Here is a 22,270-nt window from a genome sequence, read left to right on the forward strand (position 1 = left end):
CAATTTCTCCCTATCCCTGTCTGCTGTCCCCACTTGCTTCAAGATGTCCACCATTGTTCCTGTACCCAAGAAAGCAAAGGTAACTGAACTAAATGACTATCGCTCCGTAGCCCTCATTTCTGTCATCATGAAGTGCTTTGAGAGGCTAGTTAAGGATCATATTACCTGACACCCTAGACCCACTTAAATTTGCACTGCACACTGCCCTATCCCATCTGGACAAGAGGAATACCTATGCTGTTTATCAGCATTCAACACCATAGTACCATCCAAGCTCATCATCCAAGCTTATCATTAAGCTCGGGCCCTGGGTCTGAACCCAGGCCTGTGCAACTGGGTCCTGGACTACATGATGGGCCGTTCCCTAGGTGGTGAAGGTAGGAAACAACACCTCCACTTCGCTGATCCTCAACACAGAGGCCCCACAAGGGTGCGTGCTCAGCCCCCTCCTGTACTCCCTGTTCACCCATGACTGCGTGACCACGCACACCTCCAACTGAATCATCAAGTCTGCAGATGACACAACAGCAGTAGGCCTGATTACCAACAATGACGAGACGTCCTACAGGGAGGAGGTGAGGACCCTGGGAGAGTGGTGCCAGGGTAATAACCTGTCACTCAAGGTTAACAAAACAAAGGAGCTGATCATAGACTTCAGGAAACAGCAGAGGAGGCTGAAGAAATGTCTAGTGACATTTATTTGGATACATCCATAACAATGGTGCGTGATTTCGCCTGGCATAGAAAATGTGCTCTCTCATCAGGACACTTTTCAGAGGAGCTAGCCAACCAACTTGCACAACTAACACAATCACTTCAAACTGAAGCTGGAAAGACAACGAACTAGCTGCATTTTGTTTCGCTTGACCTGTTTTTCTATAGAATTATTCTATCACATTTAGTGTCCATTTGTCAAGTGGCAGGTCTTGATTTTACATAACATATTACATAACTATATTCATAGTCACCCTTATGTCAAGGAGCATGACATTAAGTCATTGGAATATTCATAATGCTGTTATGACATGGGATGACAAATATTTCGTGAAGACCTTATTATGAATGAAACTTTAGGCATGGTGTGATCCCTTTTCCCACACTGAAGTGGCATTTGTACACCTATTCCTTGTATTGCAATAGTAAACATATAGTACAATCATACGAATTCATTTTATTGAAGAACATTTGTAACAAGTGGCTGAATTTGCATGTGAAAATGATAGTCGCACATACAAGACTGTGTCCACTACAGTTTAACTTGTTTTCTTCCACCACTTCAGTGTAAATCTTAATTGAATTAGGTATTGGTTAGGTCTGCACCTCCTCCTGTTGATATAACTCTTTATTGGAAAATAGACCCAGCTCAATACACCATGTTTTTCCCCCAAAGAATTTGGGAAAGGAATCAACGGTGTTAAATCCTCAATTCACTTCACACAGCCGTCGAAAGTGACAAACAAAATTATGAGATACAGCTGAAGTTTGGAGCTTACATTTTTAATGCCGCTGCTCACCTGAACTGAGAAACTCACTGGGGAGTGAAGGACTTCAAGCGGTCTGGCGAAACACTGTGTCATTACATTTTACAGACGGCTGCTCTCACCTCACCTCCTTTTTCAGATTGGTTAACCTTTCGTTTTTTTGTTGTTCTTTAAAAAGAATTGAGAGGTCAATAGGAGGACCAACATGGCTATGAGGCACATGGCACTGTTGCTCTAGATCTGTACTCTTCGTCTTCATCTTTTTTGAGAGCACGAACATATTGAAATGGAGATCACATTTTGTGCAATCTTGCATCAGCTGTTTATTTCGTGTCAGCCGTTTTCAATATTCTCAACCTTATCAAAGCGTTGTCAACTGCTCGTACCTCCCAATGTCCCACTCCTCGAAAATCGTCCTGAATTCAATTGTGCAACTACAGTAGTAAAAACAAAAGTAATAAAAGCAAAGTAGCTAATAGCCCCTTGTTTCTGTTTTTACCCTCCGGAAATACGGTACGAATGTAATGTCGACACGAGAGCTGGACTTCCATTGCTAATCCTCATCCACCCAAGTGAAGAGCCACACCCTCTTGTGTCAGACTTTATGGTGAAAAAAATCACAAGTGCGTCCATGCGTTCAGCTCTGTTGACTGTGCATCGCACTAAAGGAAGTAAAGTGGGTGGGATGGCATAAATTACCAACCTCTCCAGTTTATTATTATAATTTTTTTTATATACACGTAACTCTTTTTTGCCAGGCCAAAAGCAAACTGGGGTCTTGTTCATTAGCTGACCAAATAGTACTAAGACCTTCTGAAACCTTTGGGTACAAATATTTGACCAGGGAGTAGTGCTTCTGCTTGAAAACGTTCAATCCTGCTCAGTGAAGACAAACGTGACAAAGCACTGTCTGCAAAGAAAGGCTCTGACTTTGGTCTATAGGTTCCGACAGAAATCCTGATTCACCGCTATTCGGGAGGAAGGACAAATAGAAGTGAGAGAACTCTACACCCCAAGAACCTATTGAAGGTTCAGGTTACCCTAGGTCAGCACGGGAGGGTGGAGCAGGGATGGGCACGCTTCGTGTTCGTGCTCCATCTCGTGTCCAGGCCCTTACTCATCACTTTTCTGAGGAGGCGGCACTTAATTTGAGGATCATGAGCCAGTATCAGCTTTTTCCTCTTTCTCTTGTGTTGAAAAACATAGTTTCTGAATTGTATTTGCTCTTTCAATTCGATCCCTATGCCAAACCAACATGAAGACTGTCAACATAATCTTTGAGTTAGTGACAGTGTATTGAGCTACACTAGTCAATCAATGCAGTTATGCTGCTGAAATAAAAAGGCATAATCAGAACAGGCCTTATATCATTAAGCACCCTTGTAGCCTGTCATCCTTTTCTAATGTTTAAAACCCTAGTCATGTCCACGACTCCCTGATCAGATTGGGTCATAGCGGGCCCACGAAGCTCGTAAAACTAATCTCAATTGCAAACAATCGCTAACTGAGCTTTGCTCCATTAGTCAGCTCTCATGCTATATTAATCATTACTGCCTCCCTGGCATTTGTTCACTTTGACTGCGGCTGAAGGACAACCCCAACTACGATTCAGAAAAAATGTGAAAATGTGCATATCAACATAGTTTGCCTTCCTACATCAGCAAAAGCGATTCCCATTTTCCTTTTGTAGTCAGATGAATAGAATTCTTCGGAGAGGACAAAATGATTTGCACTGAAAAGGGACAAATTTAGAGAGAAAATTAGCTTGCTTTCAAATAAATCCACGATAGTGTATTTAAATGTCATTCCAAACAAATGCATATTATTTACATTTACATTTTAGTCATTTAGCAGACGCTCTTATCCAGAGCGACTTACAGTAGAGTGCATACATTTTATTAAATTTTTTTTTTTTTACATACTGAGACAAGGATATCCCTACCGGCCAAACCCTCCCTACTGGCCAAACCCTCCCTAACCCGGACGACGCTATGCCAATTGTGCGTCGCCCCACGGATCTCCCGGTTGCGGCCGGCTGCGACAGAGCCTGGGCGCGAACCCAGAGACTCTGGTGGCGCAGCTAGCACTGCGATGCAGTGCCCTAGACCACTGCGCCACCCGGGAGATACCCGGGAGCTATTATCCAAGTAATGTGCTCACGCAATCATGATTTTGAATTTGAGGGAATTCAAATAACCTAATTCTCATTGCCAAGCCACATTTGGAGTGTAACCGAGACAACAAACTCATAAAAATCAACACTACGCCAACACTAGAATTACTATATCATAACAACATTTTTCTCATGATTCACAAGTTAACTCAATTGGTTAGCGTATATCAAATGGTTAATGTTAAATTGGTATCAGGTTGAGAATACTGGAACGTCCGTTGGAACAGACACTGCAATGGTTCTGTCAATGTCCTCCATTGTTAAAAACATGGCAGCCTCTGCGTCAGGAGTCATAAATTAGCCAGTTAGTGTTCTTGCAGGCATTGGGGGTTGCATGGGGTCTTTCATCCTTTTTATATGCAGTAAAATGTTAGGATGGTCCACTCACAGAGAAAAGCCTTGTTCTTCGACCTCTTGAACAATAAGGCGACTTCTAACATAGGAGTGTGTTATTGTTGAAGGTGGTTAAAGGGTAGGTAGCATAAATGTAACAATATGCAACATATGGATTTGTGTTAGAATACACATTAAAAGTCCCAATGCAAAGTTACACCTTACTTTTCTATTTTTCTAATTATTACATAAAACTGATCAGAATACCGAAGTCATGCCAACATTTGCGGGGTGTGACGTAATACGGTTGACCCGGCAAGCCAGCCTATTCCCTGTAATGTAAACTCCAACAGAAATAACTTCAAATATATAACTTCAAATTTAACCAAACTGTTGGCACTCATGACTACTGGTTTCAATTACATTTTCTGCCAACTTACAAGCAAATACTTTATGAATTTATTGCTACAAATCAGCAAGGTTGCTAGCCGACGTGCCTGCAAACGTTATCCCTACTAGTCTTTTAACGTTACGTTAGCACTGCATGAGTCAGTCAGTTGCTATCAACACCTAGCTTACAGCTACATTAAAGTAAAACAACGTTTTGGAAATACATAATGCCATCTAACCAGTTATCAAATAACCGGTATATGTAGTTATCTTAGCCAGAAAGCCAGCCAGCTAAAGTTATTTTAGCCTGCTAGCTAACCTAGCCAGCTAACTAGCCAGCCACCACAGTCGACATAGCTTAGTAGTAAGCCAGAGAACAACTATTCTAGCACAGGCAGGAACCCACAGAACACAACAACTGTCATGTTTTGTCTTTGATCATCATGTCTTGTCCCTGTGCTTCCCTCTGCTGGTCTTATTAGGTTCTTTCCCTCTTTCTATCCCTCTCTCTCCCCCTCCCTCCCTCTCTCCCTCTCTCGCTCTCTCTCTCTATCGTTCCGTTCCTGCTCCCAGCTGTTTCTCATTCTCCTAAACTACCTCATTTACTCTTTCACACCTGTCCCCTATTTTGCCCTCTGATTAGAGTCCCTATTTCTCCCTCTGTTTTCCGCTTCTGTCCTTGTCGGATTCTTGTTTGATGTTTGCTGTTCTGTGTCCTTGTTCCGCCCTGTCGTGTTTTTGCCTTCTTCAGATGCTGCGTGTGAGCAGGTGTCTATGTCAGCTACGGCCTGTGCCTTCCTGAAGCGACCTGCAGTCTGTGGTCGCGTCTCCAGTCGTTCCTCTCTACTGACGAGAGGATTTCAGTTTCCTGTTTTGGATTTACCTATGATAATTTCCAGGAGAATCATTGTTTGTTTAAGCCTGGAATAAAGACTCTGTTTCTTTAAGTCGCTTTTGGGTCCTCATTCACCAGCATAACAGAAGAATCCGACCAAGAATGGACCCAGCGACTACGGATTCTCGCTACACTGCCGTCGAGATCCAGGGAGCAATGCTCGGCAGACACGAGCAGGAATTGTCTGCTGCTCGTCATGCCGTTGAGACCCTGTCCGCTCAGGTCTCCGATCTCTCAGGACAGTTTCAGAGTCTTCGTCTCGTGCCACCAGCTACTTCCTGGTCTTCCGAGTCTCCGGAACCTAGGGTTAATAACCCACCATGTTACTCTGGGCAGCCCACTGAGTGTCGCTCCTTTCTCACCCAGTGTGATATTGTGTTCTCTCTCCAGCCCAACACATACTCAAGAGAGAGAGCTCGGATCGCTTACGTCATATCACTCCTTACTGGTCGGGCTCGGGAGTGGGGCACAGCTATCTGGGAGGCAAGGGCTGAGTGTTCTAACGTTTATCAGAACTTTAAAGAGGAGATGATACGGGTTTTTGATCGTTCAGTTTTTGGGAAGGAGGCTTCCAGGGCCCTGGCTTCCCTATGTCAAGGTGATCGATCCATAACGGATTACTCTATAGAGTTTCGCACTCTTGCTGCATCCAGTGACTGGAACGAGCCGGCGTTGCTCGCTCGTTTTCTGGAGGGACTCCACGCTGAGGTTAAGGATGAGATTCTCTCCCGGGAGGTTCCTTCCAGCGTGGACTCTTTGATTGCACTCGCCATCCGCATAGAACGACGGGTAGATCTTCGTCACCGAGCTCGTGGAAGAGAGCTCGCGTTAACGGTGTTTCCCCTCTCCGCATCTCAACCATCTCCTCCCACCGGCTCAGAGACTGAGCCCATGCAGCTGGGAGGTATTCGCATCTCGACTAAGGAGAGGGAACGGAGAATCACCAACCGCCTTTGCCTCTATTGCGGTTCTGCTGGACATTTTGTCATGTCATGTCCAGTAAAAGCCAGAGCTCATCAGTAAGCGGAGGGCTACTGGTGAGCGCTACTACTCAGGTCTCTCCATCAAGATCCTGTACTACCTTGTCGGTCCATCTACGCTGGACCGGTTCGGCTGCTTCCTGCAGTGCCTTGATAGACTCTGGGGCTGAGGGTTGTTTTATGGACGAAGCATGGGCTCGGAAACATGACATTCCTCTCAGACAGTTAGGGAAGCCCACGCCCATGTTCGCCTTAGATGGTAGTCTTCTCCCCAGTATCAGATGTGAGACACTACCTTTAACCCTCACAGTATCTGGTAACCACAGTGAGACCATTTCCTTTTTGATTTTTCGTTCACCTTTTACACCTGTTGTTTTGGGTCATCCCTGGCTAGTATGTCATAATCCTTCTATTAATTGGTCTAGTAATTCTATCCTATCCTGGAACGTTTCTTGTCATGTGAAGTGTTTAATGTCTGCTATCCCTCCTGTTTCTTCTGTCCCCTCTACTCAGGAGGAACCTGGTGATTTGACAGGAGTGCCGGAGGAATATCATGATCTGCGCACGGTCTTCAGTCGGTCCAGAGCCAGCTCTCTTCCTCCTCACCGGTCGTATGATTGTTGTATTGATCTCCTTCCGGGGACCACTCCCCCTCGGGGTAGACTATACTCTCTGTCGGCTCCCGAACGTAAGGCTCTCGAGGATTATCTGTCTGTTTCTCTCGACGCCGGTACCGTGGTGCCTTCTTCCTCTCCCGCCGGAGCGGGGTTTTTCTTTGTTAAGAAGAAGGACGGTACTCTGCGCCCCTGCGTGGATTATCGAGGGCTGAATGACATAACGGTTAAGAATCGTTATCCGCTTCCCCTTATGTCGTCAGCCTTCGAGATTTTGCAGGGAGCCAGGTTCTTTACTAAGTTGGACCTTCGTAACGCTTACCATCTCGTACGCATCAGAGAGGGGGACGAGTGGAAAACGGCGTTTAACACTCCGTTAGGGCATTTTGAATACCGGGTTCTGCCGTTCGGTCTCGCTAATGCTCCAGCTGTCTTTCAGGCATTAGTTAATGATGTACTGAGAGACATGCTGAACATCTTTGTTTTCGTTTACCTTGACGATATCCTGATTTTTTCACCGTCACTCGAGATTCATGTTCAGCACGTTCGACGTGTACTCCAGCGCCTTTTAGAGAATTGTCTCTACGTGAAGGCTGAGAAGTGCGCCTTTCATGTCTCCTCTGTCACATTTCTCGGTTCTGTTATTTCCGCTGAAGGCATTCAGATGGATCCCGCTAAGGTCCAGGCTGTCAGCGATTGGCCCGTTCCTAAGTCACGTGTCGAGTTGCAGCGCTTTCTCGGTTTCGCTAATTTCTATCGGCGTTTCATTCGTAATTTCGGTCAAGTGGCTGCCCCTCTCACAGCTCTGACTTCTGTCAAGACTTGCTTTAAGTGGTCCGGTTCCGCCCAGGGAGCTTTTGATCTCCTCAAGAAGCGTTTTACATCCGCCCCTATCCTTGTTACTCCTGACGTCACTAAACAATTCATTGTCGAGGTTGACGCTTCAGAGGTGGGCGTGGGAGCCATTCTGTCTCAGCGCTTCCATTCTGACGATAAGGTCCATCCTTGCGCTTACTTTTCTCATCGCCTGTCGCCATCGGAACGCAACTATGATGTGGGTAACCGCGAACTGCTCGCCATCCGCTTAGCCATAGGCGAATGGCGACAGTGGTTGGAGGGGGCGACCGTCCCTTTTGTCGTTTGGACTGACCATAAGAACCTTGAGTACATCCGTTCTGCCAAACGACTTAATGCACGTCAAGCTCGTTGGGCGTTGTTTTTCGCTCGTTTCGAGTTCGTGATTTCCTATCGCCCGGGAAATAAGAACACCAAGCCTGATGCCTTATCCCGTCTCTTTAGTTCTTCTGTGGCTTCTACCGACCCCGAGGGGATTCTCCCTGAAGGGCGTGTTGTCGGGTTGACTGTCTGGGGAATTGAGAGACAGGTAAAGCAAGCACTCACTCACACTGCGTCGCCGCGCGCTTGTCCTAGTAACCTTCTGTTCGTTCCTGTCTCTACTCGTCTGGCTGTTCTTCAGTGGGCTCACTCTGCCAAGTTAGCTGGCACCCCGGCGTTCGGGGTACGCTTGCTTCTATTCGCCAGCGGTTTTGGTGGCCTACTCAGGAGCGGGACACGCGCCGTTTCGTGGCTGCTTGTTCGGACTGCGCGCAGACTAAGTCAGGTAACTCTCCTCCTGCCGGTCGTCTCAGACCGCTTCCCATTCCTTCTCGACCATGGTCTCACATCGCCTTAGACTTTATTACCGGTCTGCCTTCGTCTGCGGGGAAGACTGTGATTCTTACGGTTATCGATAGGTTCTCTAAGGCGGCACATTTCATTCCCCTCGCTAAGCTTCCTTCCGCTAAGGAGACGGCACAAATCATCATTGAGAATGTGTTCAGAATTCATGGCCTCCCGTTAGACGCCGTTTCAGACAGAGGCCCGCAATTCACGTCACAGTTTTGGAGGGAGTTCTGTCGTTTGATTGGTGCTTCCGTCAGTCTCTCTTCCGGGTTTCATCCCCAGTCTAACGGTCAAGCAGAAAGGGCCAATCAGTCGATTGGTCGCATATTACGCAGCCTTTCGTTTCGAAACCCTGCGTCTTGGGCAGAACAGCTCCCCTGGGCTGAGTACGCTCACAACTCGCTTCCTTCGTCTGCTACCGGGCTATCTCCGTTTCAGAGTAGTCTTGGGTACCAGCCTCCTCTGTTCTCGTCCCAGCTCGCCGAGTCCAGCGTTCCCTCCGCTCAGGCTTTTGTCCAACGTTGTGAGCGCACCTGGAGGAGGGTCAGGTCTGCACTTTGCCGTTACAGGGCGCAGACTGTGAGAGCCGCCAATAAACGTAGGATTAAGAGTCCTAGGTATTGTCGCGGTCAGAGAGTGTGGCTTTCCACTCGTAACCTTCCCCTTACGACAGCTTCTCGCAAGTTGACTCCGCGGTTCATTGGTCCGTTCCGTGTCTCTCAGGTCGTCAATCCTGTCGCTGTGCGACTGCTTCTTCCGCGACATCTTCGTCGCGTCCACCCTGTCTTCCATGTCTCCTGTGTCAAGCCTTTTCTTCGCGCCCCCGTTCGTCTTCCCTCCCCCCCCCCCGTCCTTGTCGAGGGCGCACCTATTTACAAGGTACGGAAGATCATGGACATGCGTTCTCGGGGACGTGGTCACCAGTACTTAGTGGATTGGGAGGGTTACGGTCCTGAGGAGAGGAGTTGGGTTCCATCTCGGGACGTGCTGGACCGTTCGTTGATTGATGATTTCCTTCGTTGCCGCCAGGGTTCCTCCTCGAGTGCGCCAGGAGGCGCTCGGTGAGTGGGGGGGTACTGTCATGTTTTGTCTTTGATCATCATGTCTTGTCCCTGTGCTTCCCTCTGCTGGTCTTATTAGGTTCTTTCCCTCTTTCTATCCCTCTCTCTCCCCCTCCCTCTCTCCCTCTCTCGCTCTCTCTCTCTATCGTTCCGTTCCTGCTCCCAGCTGTTTCTCATTCTCCTAAACTACCTCATTTACTCTTTCACACCTGTCCCCTATTTTGCCCTCTGATTAGAGTCCCTATTTCTCCCTCTGTTTTCCGCTTCTGTCCTTGTCGGATTCTTGTTTGATGTTTGCTGTTCTGTGTCCTTGTTCCGCCCTGTCGTGTTTTTGCCTTCTTCAGATGCTGCGTGTGAGCAGGTGTCTATGTCAGCTACGGCCTGTGCCTTCCTGAAGCGACCTGCAGTCTGTGGTCGCGTCTCCAGTCGTTCCTCTCTACTGACGAGAGGATTTCAGTTTTCTGTTTTGGATTTACCTATGATAATTTCCAGGAGAATCATTGTTTGTTTAAGCCTGGAATAAAGACTCTGTTTCTTTAAGTCGCTTTTGGGTCCTCATTCACCAGCATAACAACAACAACAAAAAAGCCAGCAGATATAACGTACATAGAGCAGAGACATACCGATAGTTACCAAAATCAAAGAAGTGCCAAAGAGGCTTTCAGAGGGAGTGTCAACTGCTCCAATAGCGATATAGTTAGGTAAACCCACATTGAATTTACACGGTTTACCTCCATCACAGCTGACACTCACGATGTACCAGTAGGTCAGTAGGAAATAGAGGTTGCAGACTTCACATTCACGCTAGGCACAGCACCTGGTTTCAGTCAGAGTCTCATTCCAAATGCTGCCTTCCACTGGTTATACTAAGCCATCAAATCCTCCAGGGTGACATGCGCACAGTTCCCATACTCCAAATCCGCTCGCTTCAACCGGACAAACTGGTCCCACTTCAAAGCTAGCTTCTCATTTTTGGGCCATAAATGAGTCCATGCCCTTCCTTGTGGATATTACTCCACTATGTGGGTATTACTGCACAAGCTACGAATGATGGAAAACTACTGCAACAGCAGTTTACATTTACATTTAAGTCATTTAGCAGACGCTCTTATCCAGAGCGACTTACAAATTGGTGCATTCACCTTATGATATCCAGTGGAACAACCACTTTACAATAGTGCATCTAACTCTTTTAAGGGGGGGGGGGTTAGAAGGATTACTTTATCCTATCCTAGGTATTCCTTAAAGAGGTGGGGTTTCAGGTGTCTCCGGAAGGTGGTGATTGACTCCGCTGACCTGGCGTCGTGAGGGAGTTTGTTCCACCATTGGGGTGCCAGAGCAGCGAACAGTTTTGACTGGGCTGAGCGGGAACTGTACTTCCTCAGAGGTAGGGAGGCGAGCAGGCCAGAGGTGGATGAACGCAGTGCCCTTGTTTGGGTGTAGGGCCTGATCAGAGCCTGAAGGTACGGAGGTGCCGTTCCCCTCACAGCTCCGTAGGCAAGCACCATGGTCTTGTAGCGGATGCGAGCTTCAACTGGAAGCCAGTGGAGAGAGCGGAGGAGCAGGGTGACGTGAGAGAACTTGGGAAAGTTGAACACCAGACGGGCTGCGGCGTTCTGGATGAGTTGTAGGGGTTTAATGGCACAGGCAGGGAGCCCAGCCAACAGCGAGTTGCAGTAATCCAGACGGGAGATGACAAGTGCCTGGATTAGGACCTGCGCCGCTTCCTGCGTGAGGCAGGGTCGTACTCTGCGAATGTTGTAGAGCATGAACCTACAGGAACGGGTCACCGCCTTGATGTTAGTTGAGAACGACAGGGTGTTGTCCAGGATCACGCCAAGGTTCTTAGCACTCTGGGAGGAGGACACAATGGAGTTGTCAACCGTGATGGCGAGATCATGGAACGGGCAGTCCTTCCCCGGGAGGAAGAGCAGCTCCGTCTTGCCGAGGTTCAGCTTGAGGTGGTGATCCGTCATCCACACTGATATGTCTGCCAGACATGCAGAGATGCGATTCACCACCTGGTTATCAGAGGGGGGAAAGGAGAAGATTAATTGTGTGTCGTCTGCATAGCAATGATAGGAGAGACCATGTGAGGATATGACAGAGCCAAGTGACTTGGTGTATAGTGAGAATAGGAGAGGGCCTAGAACAGAGCCCTGGGGGACACCAGTGGTGAGAGCACGTGGTGCGGAGACAGATTCTCGCCACGCCACCTGGTAGGAGCGACCTGTCAGGTAGGACGCAATCCAAGCGTGGGCCGCGCCGGAGATGCCCAGCTCGGAGAGGGTGGAGAGGAGGATCTGATGGTTCACAGTATCAAAGGCAGCCGATAGGTCTAGAAGGATGAGAGCAGAGGAGAGAGAGTTAGCTTTAGCAGTGCGGAGCGCCTCCGTGACACAGAGAAGAGCAGTCTCAGTTGAATGACTAGTCTAAAGACTAGTCAGTTAAGATTATGTTTTTCGCATGACTTTATATGGTTTCTTTGTGGATGTACATAGTAGCTCACCAGTGCCAACACGTGGTTTGGAATGTAATTACATGCTAGAATGGCTAGTAGCTAACGTTAGCCACCTGGAAGCTAGCTAGGTAGCACTGGTTTTCCATATTATGTTGATAAATAGTGCATTATGGGTAGTTCCGAAGATATCCGGAAATAAGTTAATAAATTTGTAAAAATGCTAAAACACAACTATGTTTGTAGTTACAGGTAACCAGATCGTGTCTACAACTAAATTACTAAGTCTGTGACCACACTGTGTTGCTACTTTGGTGAGTAAAAACTCATGCTTCCTACACTTTAAACAATAGTATATTTATTCAAATCACATCAAAATCACTACCGCATTAAAATGAGGAAAGGTGGAGATATATATACAGTGGGGAGAACAAGTATTTGATACACTGCCGATTTTGCAGGTTTTCCTACTTACAAAGCATGTAGAGGTCTAATTTTTATCATAGGTACACTTCAACTGTGAGAAACGGAATCTAAAACAAAAATCCAGAAAATCACATTGTATGATTTTTAAGCAATTCATTTGCATTTTATTGCATGACATAAGTATTTGATCACCTACCAACCAGTAAGAATTCCGGCTCTCACAGACCTGTTAGTTTTTCTTTAAGAAGCCCTCCTGTTCTCCACTCATTACCTGTATTAACTGCACCTGTTTGAACTCGTTACCTGTATAAAAGACACCTGTCCACACACTCAATCAAACAGACTCCAACCTCTCCACAATGGCAAAGACCAGAGAGCTGTGTAAGGACATCAGGGATAAAATTGTAGACCTGCACAAGGCTGGGATGGGCTACAGGACAATAGGCAAGCAGCTTGGTGAGAAGGCAACAACTGCAATTATTCGAAAATGGAAGAAGTTCAAGATGACGGTCAATCACCCTCGGTCTGGGGCTCCATGCAAGATCTCACCTGGCTGGCTGGCATGGCTGATTGGATATGTATTCACCACGGTGGGGAATAGAAAGGATTCCATGGCAGCGTTTTAGATGGCACCCTATTCCCTTCGTAGTGCACTACTGTTAGCACAGTTGTGAAGAAGGCACGGCAGTGCCTCTTCTCTCTAAGGAGTCTGAAACGATTTGTCAGGGCCCCTCCGATCCTTAGGAACTTTTACAGCTGCTCCATTGAGAGCATCCTGACTGGTTGTGTCACTGTATTTTATGGCACCGCCCTCAACCGAAAGGCCCTACAAAGGGTGGTGCGGATGGTGCAGCGCATCACTGGAAGTGAGCTCCCAGCGATCCAGAACGTACAAGCCAGGCGTGTGTCTGAGAGAGGCTCGAAAAATTGTCAAAGACTCCAGCCACCCGAGATATGGACTGTTTTCCATGCTCCCGTTCGGCAGACGGTACCGGTGCAGCAACACTCAGACCAACAGACTCCTAAACAGCTTCTATCCCCTAGCCATTTAAATGGCTAACAACTACTGCTCCCCCTACGCTGCTGCTAAAAATGATTATTGATTAGATGTATTACTACCACTACGCTGCTGTTTGTGTTTGCATATGTATTTGTTATGGATCCCCGAGCAGCTACTCTTCCTGGGGTACAGCAAAAATTAAGGCAGTAATATACATTATAATATATGTTTTTTTTTACAACAGATTTCACAATACATTAAGTGTGTGCCCTCCGGCCACTAATCTACTACACAGACAATCCAGGTGTATGTGTGTGTATAGTTTACCATTAGTACCTATCTATTTTATCTTGCTACATGTATATATTTGTATCTATCTATTTATCTTGCTACTGGTCAGTATTACTCCTGTTAACGTGTATATCTGCCTATCACGCTTACATGCTGACCACACCGCTCACGTCGCAAAATACATTTACACGTACATGTTATTCAATCATTGCACCCACAGTGCTCACACGTGTCAATAAGTGTCTGCATAGCCAGGCGCTAAAATATAACTTAATTGTACGTACATACAGTATATACCCAAAATACTCCAGTATCCCTGCTCATTGTAAATGTGGTATTGGCACTATAGCGTCCTCTTTTATATCTTGTTTTCTTTTTTATATATTTTTTTATTATTAGTAATATTATTTTTGACATTGATTACAGCACTGTTGGGTAGAGCTTGCAAGTTAAGTATTTCACTGTACTTGTGCTGTTGACCAGAGTCCTATGGGCCCTGGCGTGCACTATATAGAGAATAGTTTGTAATTTGTGAAGCAACCTAGTTGACTGAGACTGCCACCTGGTACATTAGAAAGAAAGGAAAGACACTACAATGTTTCCATGACAAGGGAGCCAATGCTGTCAAGCCAACTTCAATGTTTCCCTGAATGGATGTTTCGGATAACTTCCACTCCTGAAGAGAGTAGTGGGAAAGATAATTGTTTCTTCCTTTGCTATTGAGACCAACATGATAGTATAAACCCTTAATGATTTTATTGCATTTCTGTTACGGGATTTTTGTGTTTAATGACTAAAATATGTATACATTTGACTTAGACGTTACTGTATGAATGAAACTTATTATAATCATAATTCTGAGTGTAATATGTTCCTTATTAGAAAGAATGGAGTTATCTTCAGACAGGCTGGAATGCTGTGTTCCTTACAGGACATTCTGTCTCTACCCAGGGAGGGGAAAGACCTTGAGTTGGTTGTAGATAGTTGAACAGGTGGCAGACAGTAATGAGAACTCGAACTGTATTCCCATTGTATCCGAGAGGAGGTTGGACATTAAAACCTATGACATCATCTTTGTTATATAACCTGATGTAAAATGTATTATGATCAGTACTCTCGAGAATAAACGCTATTGATTGATTGATTTTAAGACTGGTATCTGTCCATTTTATGCAAATAATTATCTTACAAATTCTTATTTATGGGCAGAGTGTTTTAATTGAATTGGTTAATAAACAGGAATCGAAATTCCTTTAACAATTTCATATACGTCTAAGTAGCATAAATCATTTGAGTTGACAATCTGGAAAACAATGCCTAAAGCATAGATTGTAATCAGTCAAAGTATTCCGGCAATAATGTATATTGATTACTCAATATGAGGTCATTTAATAACGTGACTTAAGTTTTCTGCAAGAGCTGCATTTAAAATGTAAAATCAGATACATCTGTCTATGTGACATGATTGTATGCAAGACTGCTCATTTGCAACATGTCATGTCACATACTTTATCGTAATTAATATGTCAATTCCTAGACATAGATTTGTTAAACTTTTGCACAGCTGCCAATGTTGCACCTCTCTAAGTAAAAGTATACAGAAGAAAACTTTAAAGTATATTTGGACAGTCCTGTCACGCCCTGGTCATAGAGAGGCTTTTATTCTCTATTTTGGTTAGGCCAGGGTGTGACTAGGGTGGGCATTCTAGTTTCTTTATTTCTATGTCTTCTAATTCTTTGTGTTTGGCCGGGTGTGGTTCTCAATCAGAGGCAGCTGTCTATCGTTGTCTCTGATTGAGAACCATACTTAGGTAGCCCTTTTTTTCACCTGTCTTGGTGGGAAGTTGACTTTTGTTTAGGGCACATAGCCTTTAGCTTCACGGTTTGTTTTTGTAGTGTTTGTTCAGCGTCTTTCTTTCCAAATAAAGAGAAAATGTACGCCTACCACGCTGCACCTGGGTCCTCTTCTTTTAATGGCCGTGACAAGTCCCCTATGGATGATCCATCGATGCTCAAACAATCAACTGCAAGAAGAAAACAATTGACTCAAAGGCCACGTTCCAATATCCATACTAGCACACCACTTAGAATGCATGCCCAATACATTCCTTCAATACTATAAGTAATGTATATGCTAGTTGGTAAATCTGTCCTGGAGAGAGTGAGATATTTCCTCAATCAGAGGTTGTCGGATAAATGTTCCCATTTAAATGTCATATAGCAAGCCTCTTAATCAGGGCTTCTCAATGTGTCAGCATGTGACAGTGGTGGCCCTTGAGGAACGCTGACAAGGCAGCCACTTGGCAGGAGGGGGACTGAACCATGGCAATGGCCTTAGTGGAGAGCCATCAGCCAGGTGGACAAGGATTATTTATTGCCCACACCTTGGGTCCTGTTTGGAAAGGGCAGAGAGGTTGGACAGAGAGGTTGTCAAAAATGTATCGCTCATGTCCTAGTGACATTTATAATAAAACATATATTATTATTTTATCTAATAGATGATGGGTAAAAACGATTTGATGTGCAGTACATTCAGAAAGTATTCACACCCCTTGACTTCTTCCACATTTTGTTGTGGAATAAATTGAGATTTTTTTATTATTATTACTGGCCTTAACACAATGACCCATAATGTAAAAAAAAAAATCTAACCTGAAATGTCTTGTGCCAATAAGTATTAAACCCTTTTGTTGCTGTTACAATTATCTGTACGGTCCCTTAGTCGAGCGGTTAATTTCAAACAAAGATTCAACCACAAACACCAGGGAGGTTTTCAAATGCCTCGCAAAGAAGGGTACCTATTGGTAGATGGGTAAAAATGTAAAAAGCAGACATTTAATATCCCTTTCAGCATGGTGAAGTTATTAATTACACTTTGGATGGTGTATCAATACACCCAGTCACTACAAAAATACAGCCGTCCGTCCTAATTCAGTTGCCTGAGAGGAAGGAAACCGTTTAATGGCTGTGATAGGAGAAAACTGAGGATGGATCATCAACATTGTAGTTACTCCACAATACTAACCTAATTGACAGAGTGAAAAGAAGGAAGACTGTACATAATAAAAAATATTCCATTACATGTAACCTGTTCGCAATAAGGCAGTAAAGTAAAACTGAAAAAGATGTGGCAAAGCAATTCACTTTTTGTCCTGAATACAAAGTGTTATGTTTGGGGCAAATCCAATAGAACACATTACTGAGTACCATTCTCCATATTTTCAAGCGTAACGGTGGCTGCATCATGTTATTCTTGTAATCGTTAAGGACTGGGGAGACTTTCATGACAAAAAAGAACCTGAATGGAGCTAAACACTGGCAAAATCCTAGAGGAAAACCTGATTCAGTCTGCTTTCCACCAGACACTGGTGGATGAATTCATCTTTCAGCAGGACAGTAACCTAAAACACAAGGCAAAATCTACACTGGAGTTGCTTACCAAGAAGACAGTGAATTTTTTACTGAGTTACAGTTTTTACTTAAATCTACAAAACATCTATGGCAAGACCTGAAAATGGTTGTCTAGCAATGATCAACAACAATTTCATAGAGTTTGAAGAATTTTGAAAAGAATTATGAGCAAAATGTTGCACAATCCAGGTGTGGACAGCTCTTAGAGACTCACAGCTGTAATCGCTGCCAAAGGTGCTTTTACACAGTATTGACTCAAGGGTGTGAATACTTACAGTAACAGTCAAAAGTTTGGACACGCCTACTCATTCAAGGGTTTTTCTTTATTTTTACTATTTTCTACATTGTAAAATAATAGTGAAGATATTGAAACTATGAAATAACACATATGGAATCATGTAGTTACCAATAAAGTGTTAAACAAATCAAAATATATTTTATATTCTTTAAAGTAGCCACCCTTTGCCTCTGACAGCTTTGCACACTCTTGGCATTCTACGAAGGGTTCATGACTCTGTTCAGGACAGTCTTTGACCATCCACCAGAGGGAGGTGAGCGATTAGCAGGGTGCCCAGACCGCTGCGGAGTATGCCCTCACCTTCCGGACCGTGGCAGCCTCTAGTGGATGGTCAAAGTGGACTCCGGTGCCGTGGGGAATTTCATCGACCAGGCCCTTGTCTCCTCCCTCAACATCACTGCGTATCCGCTCTCCTCTCCTTGTTCGGTCCAAGCCCTGAATAAACGACCATTGGGACCCGGCACTATTGCGCATTTCACAGCACCACTCACCCTCACCATAGGACCTTAGCACCAGGAAAGCCTTCCCGACATCCTCGGCCTCCCGTGGCTTCAACTTCATAACCCCACCATCTCCTGGTCTGAGATGAGAATCACCGCCTGGGAACCAGGATGTCGGAGGACCTGCCATCCCACACCCTATGGTTCCACGTTGGTGGAGGGTCCTGTGAGTATCCTTCAGCCAGTCAATCAATCCTCCTGTATCGTTGGCCCCGTGTTGTGGGATGTAGATGTGGACATGCACCAGGCTCTGTAGAGGGAACCCGCTCCTGCCACCTGCCCTCCAGGGTGCATCTACGTCCCCACAGAGGTGAAAGATTGGCTGTTGACCTGGGCACACATCCCTCGCCGCTGGACACCAGGGTATTCACCATCCAATCCCTTTCTGATAAATACTGAGATACTGAGATTTCCACCTTTGCCGTCCGGACTGGCCCGCTCCTCACCCCTTGGCTGGCCACATGTCCTGGCAACCCATCACTACTCACACCTGGCAACCATTATTACACACACCTACTGTACGCCCCATTATTAGTCACACCTGGACTTCATTACTACCTTGATTACTTGTCATTTATTGTCATCTAACACTCTGTAGTATTGTTTGTTTTCCTTGTTAGAACCTGTTTGGGCTAGGGGGCAGCATTTTCACGTTTGGATGAAAAGCGTGCCCAGAGTAAACTGATTGCTACTCAGTCCCAGTTACTAATATATGCATATTATTAGTAGATGTGGATAGAAAACACTCTGAAGTTTCTAAAACTGTTTGAAAGACGTCTGAGTATAACAGAACTCATATGGCAGGCGAAAACCTGAGAAAAATCCAACCAGGAAGTGGGAAATCTGAGGTTTGTAGTTTTTCAACTCTTGGCCTATCGAATACACAGTGTCTATGGGGTCAAATTGCACTTCCTAAGGCTTCCACTAGGTGTCAACAGTCTTTAGAACCTTGTTTGATGCTTCTACTGTGAAGTGGGGGCGAATGAGAGGGGATTGAGTGAGGTCTGCCATGAGCTGACCATGCGCTGGCCATGCACGTTCACGTGAGAGTTAGCATGAGTTCCATTGCATTTCTGAAGACAAAAGGAATTCTCCGGTTGGAACATTATTGAAGATTTATGTTAAAAACATCTTAAAGATTGATTCTATACTTCGTTTGACATGTTTCTACGGCCTGTAACGGAACTTTTTGACTTTGTCTGCTCGTGCGTCATGAATTTGGATAACTGGGCTGAACGCGCTAACAACAAGGAGTTATTTGGACAAATTATGAACTTTATCGAACAAATGAAACATTTATTGTGGAACTGGGATTCCTGGGAGTGCATTCGGATGAAGATCATCAAAGGTAAGTGAATATTTATAATGCTATTTCTGACTTCTGTTGACTCCAACATGGCGGAAATCTGTTTGGCTTTGCTTTTGTCGTCTGAGCGCCGTACTCAGATTATTGCATGGTTTGCTCTTTCCGTAAAGTTTTTTTTAAATCTGACACAGCGGTTGCATTAACTTCTCTAGGGTAGGTGAGACGCTAACGTCCCACCAGGCCAACATCCGGTGAAACTGCAGAGAGCTAACATTTTAAATACACCATTCGTTGTATTAAACATTTATACACATTCAATACATGTATCTTACATCATTTAAAAGATGAACGTCTTATTAACCCTTTCATGCGTGAGTTCCAAATATCTCTAACGGTCGCCCCAGCGTGAGTTTTTTTATGCACGTGATATTAGAACGTTCTCTCCATTCCAGAATGTGTTTGTTATGTAACAGTACATTTCATCCGCGCTGCCCTCAAACAAAAGCACGCAGCCTGTTTTTATTTGTCAATTTTAAATTATTTCTAACAAGTTTTTTATTTTCTAATAACAGTTTGAAATGAGGTGTGTTCCGCCTCATTCATTCACATAAAAGTAGTCATTTTTACTTTTGCGGACCAATAATTTTTTTGGACATTTCTGACCCGGACAAAATTCCCCAAACACTTCTCAATTGTTTGTGCAGGACATTTACTCATCTGCCGTCCTGCATACACGTGTTCATATTATTCCACCTGTCGCCTGCATCGAAATCAAAGTTGTTTTCGTTACCAATAATACCTTTGGAAATGTGTGCGTTTCTATCAAAGTGCCTTATTACGTTATAATAGTTTCTGCATGTCGTGTTATGTCGTCTCTACTGTAGCATCATGTTTTTGTGTATATTCCTTATAACCGCGGACACGCGATGTAACGTTTCTCATTTCATAACATTTATGGTGTTATACTCAATGCTTAGGTAGCTAGCTACATTCTCCTATTAGCTCTGGAAAACAATGCTAATTGCGTCAGGGAAGTATTAGCATGTGTTGTATTTTGAAGCTACCCTGGCCTTATGACTCCCAAGTGGCACAGCGTCTCAGTGCTAGAGGCGTCACTCCAGACACCCATCTTCAAATCAAGACTGCGTTTCTATCAAAGTAAGTGCCTAATTACGTTAGTGTCGTGTTATACCGTTTCTACTATAGCTCACTGTGTGAATGGAGCATAATATATTTGTATATATTCCTTATAACCGCGGACACGCGAGGTAACGTTACTCACCTTTTATGGTGTTATATTCAATCGTGCTTATGTAGCTAGTTACATTATTCTATTAGTTCTGTAAAACAATGCTAAATGCGTCAGAAGTATTGGCATGTTGTATTTTGACGCTACCCTGGAAAAATTGAAAAATATCTTATACCACTTGGTCGTTTTCTGAGTGCATTCCACAAAGCTGTTTATCATCCACTGCCCCCATTTTGAGGTAATAGTCAAGCACGCAGTCTGGTTTCATGTTTCTCTGTCTGGTTTGTTTCTCTCTCCCGTCAGGTGGTCCACCTTCCCTGTGGCCGACATGGTTGCTGTATGGACAGTGGAGAGGACATGGACGTCTCGTTTGTCATGCCACTTTACTGCCAGCTGTTAACATTTCTTATTTTGTATAACGGGTCATTTAGGATGGTGGTAGCGTTGATGAAATGCAGTCATAGCAGCAGAACTAGAAAGCAGTCTTTACTGTCACCAGGAATGTATACATTTCACTAATTGTGGTTGTCCCCCACTCCTGGCTCTCTCTTATCCTGTAGCTCCAAGGCATAGCGATTGGTCTCTACTATGTCTCCCACCAGCTCCTCTGTCAGAAACAACTTGAAGCACTCTGCCTCAGTTGGAAATGGCAAGGGGCGTTGCACTCCAGACTGGGACTCATCAAAGCAAACACCAGGGCCAGGAGGGGTGAAACAGCAGGGCCAGGAGGGGTGAAATGACTGGTGGCCTTCCAGCTACCACAGAACTCCTGTACTTCATCCACTGTTGGTATGCCTCCATCACCACCAGCATCTTCAAAGGGAACTGGGACTTTGTCAGTGGACAAGGGAAATTCAGATTCAGGGTTCTCAATGGCTACAAGGTTGGGGGGCAGCTCCTCACTGTCACTGTCAGAATCTGATTCCTGACTTTCATACTCAGACTCATTGTCAGAATTTTAAAAAATCTCCAGAATTTCCACATTTGTTTGTTGTCTCCTTTTGAAAGACATTGCTAATGCTTCAGCTCATCTCACTAGCTACATACATAAACAACAACACTGAATGGTTTAGAGTGAGAGGGTACGTGGTTGACTGCCGGCACGCGCCACTTGTATCAATAAATCACTATCAGAAAATGTTTTGTGTGGCAATTATTAGTGTATTTACGGTTTTATTCACATGTTTTCAAATCTAGGTGACAAATCATGCATTCCGATTCTTGCACAGATTGTAATGGGCACATATTATGTGTGTAAAATACTTTTTTGAAGGTTGTACTGATTATGATGAGCTAAGCTAATTCCAGCTGTGTAGTCATGTTTGTTGACGTTCAATGCATTCTGGGTTCACGTAATCGTCTGTTTGACCAAAGATGTTATAACAAAATGAGGTGAGTAAGAGTTCACTCGTTTTTTGAGGACTTCCGGAAATGAATGGTGGGATGTGAACGACGGTAGACGACACACCCCTTCAACATGCATACTATAAACAGACCAAACTCATCTTGTCTTCTCTTATTATCTTCGGTTTCTGTGAGGAAAAAAAATGCATGGCTGCGCGCTGAAACTAATCGTCGGATTACTTTCGATTTCTAAAAAGTGCTTTACCTAATTATTTCGATCAATGGTGTGCTCACCCGTGATGTGATTAATTATACATAGTAATTGCTATTAGCTAATTCATATTGTAGTTTATGTCAGCCGAGAGTTAGAAAATATG

The 22,270-nt window shown here is 44.7% G+C and overlaps 1 long non-coding RNA gene across 1 annotated transcript; it reads left to right on the forward strand.

Moving 5' to 3' along the window:
• Nucleotides 1-19,662: 19,662 nt before the first annotated feature.
• On the forward strand, nucleotides 19,663-21,689 carry LOC139530480 (uncharacterized). The gene is made up of 2 exons (XR_011666040.1): nucleotides 19,663-20,458; nucleotides 20,853-21,689. It is a non-coding gene; the product is annotated as an uncharacterized lncRNA (long non-coding RNA).
• The last annotated feature ends 581 nt before the right edge of the window (nucleotides 21,690-22,270 follow it).

Source organism: Salvelinus alpinus, chromosome 9 (genome assembly GCF_045679555.1).
Source record: "Salvelinus alpinus chromosome 9, SLU_Salpinus.1, whole genome shotgun sequence".
Classification (NCBI taxonomy): Eukaryota; Metazoa; Chordata; class Actinopteri; order Salmoniformes; family Salmonidae; genus Salvelinus; species Salvelinus alpinus.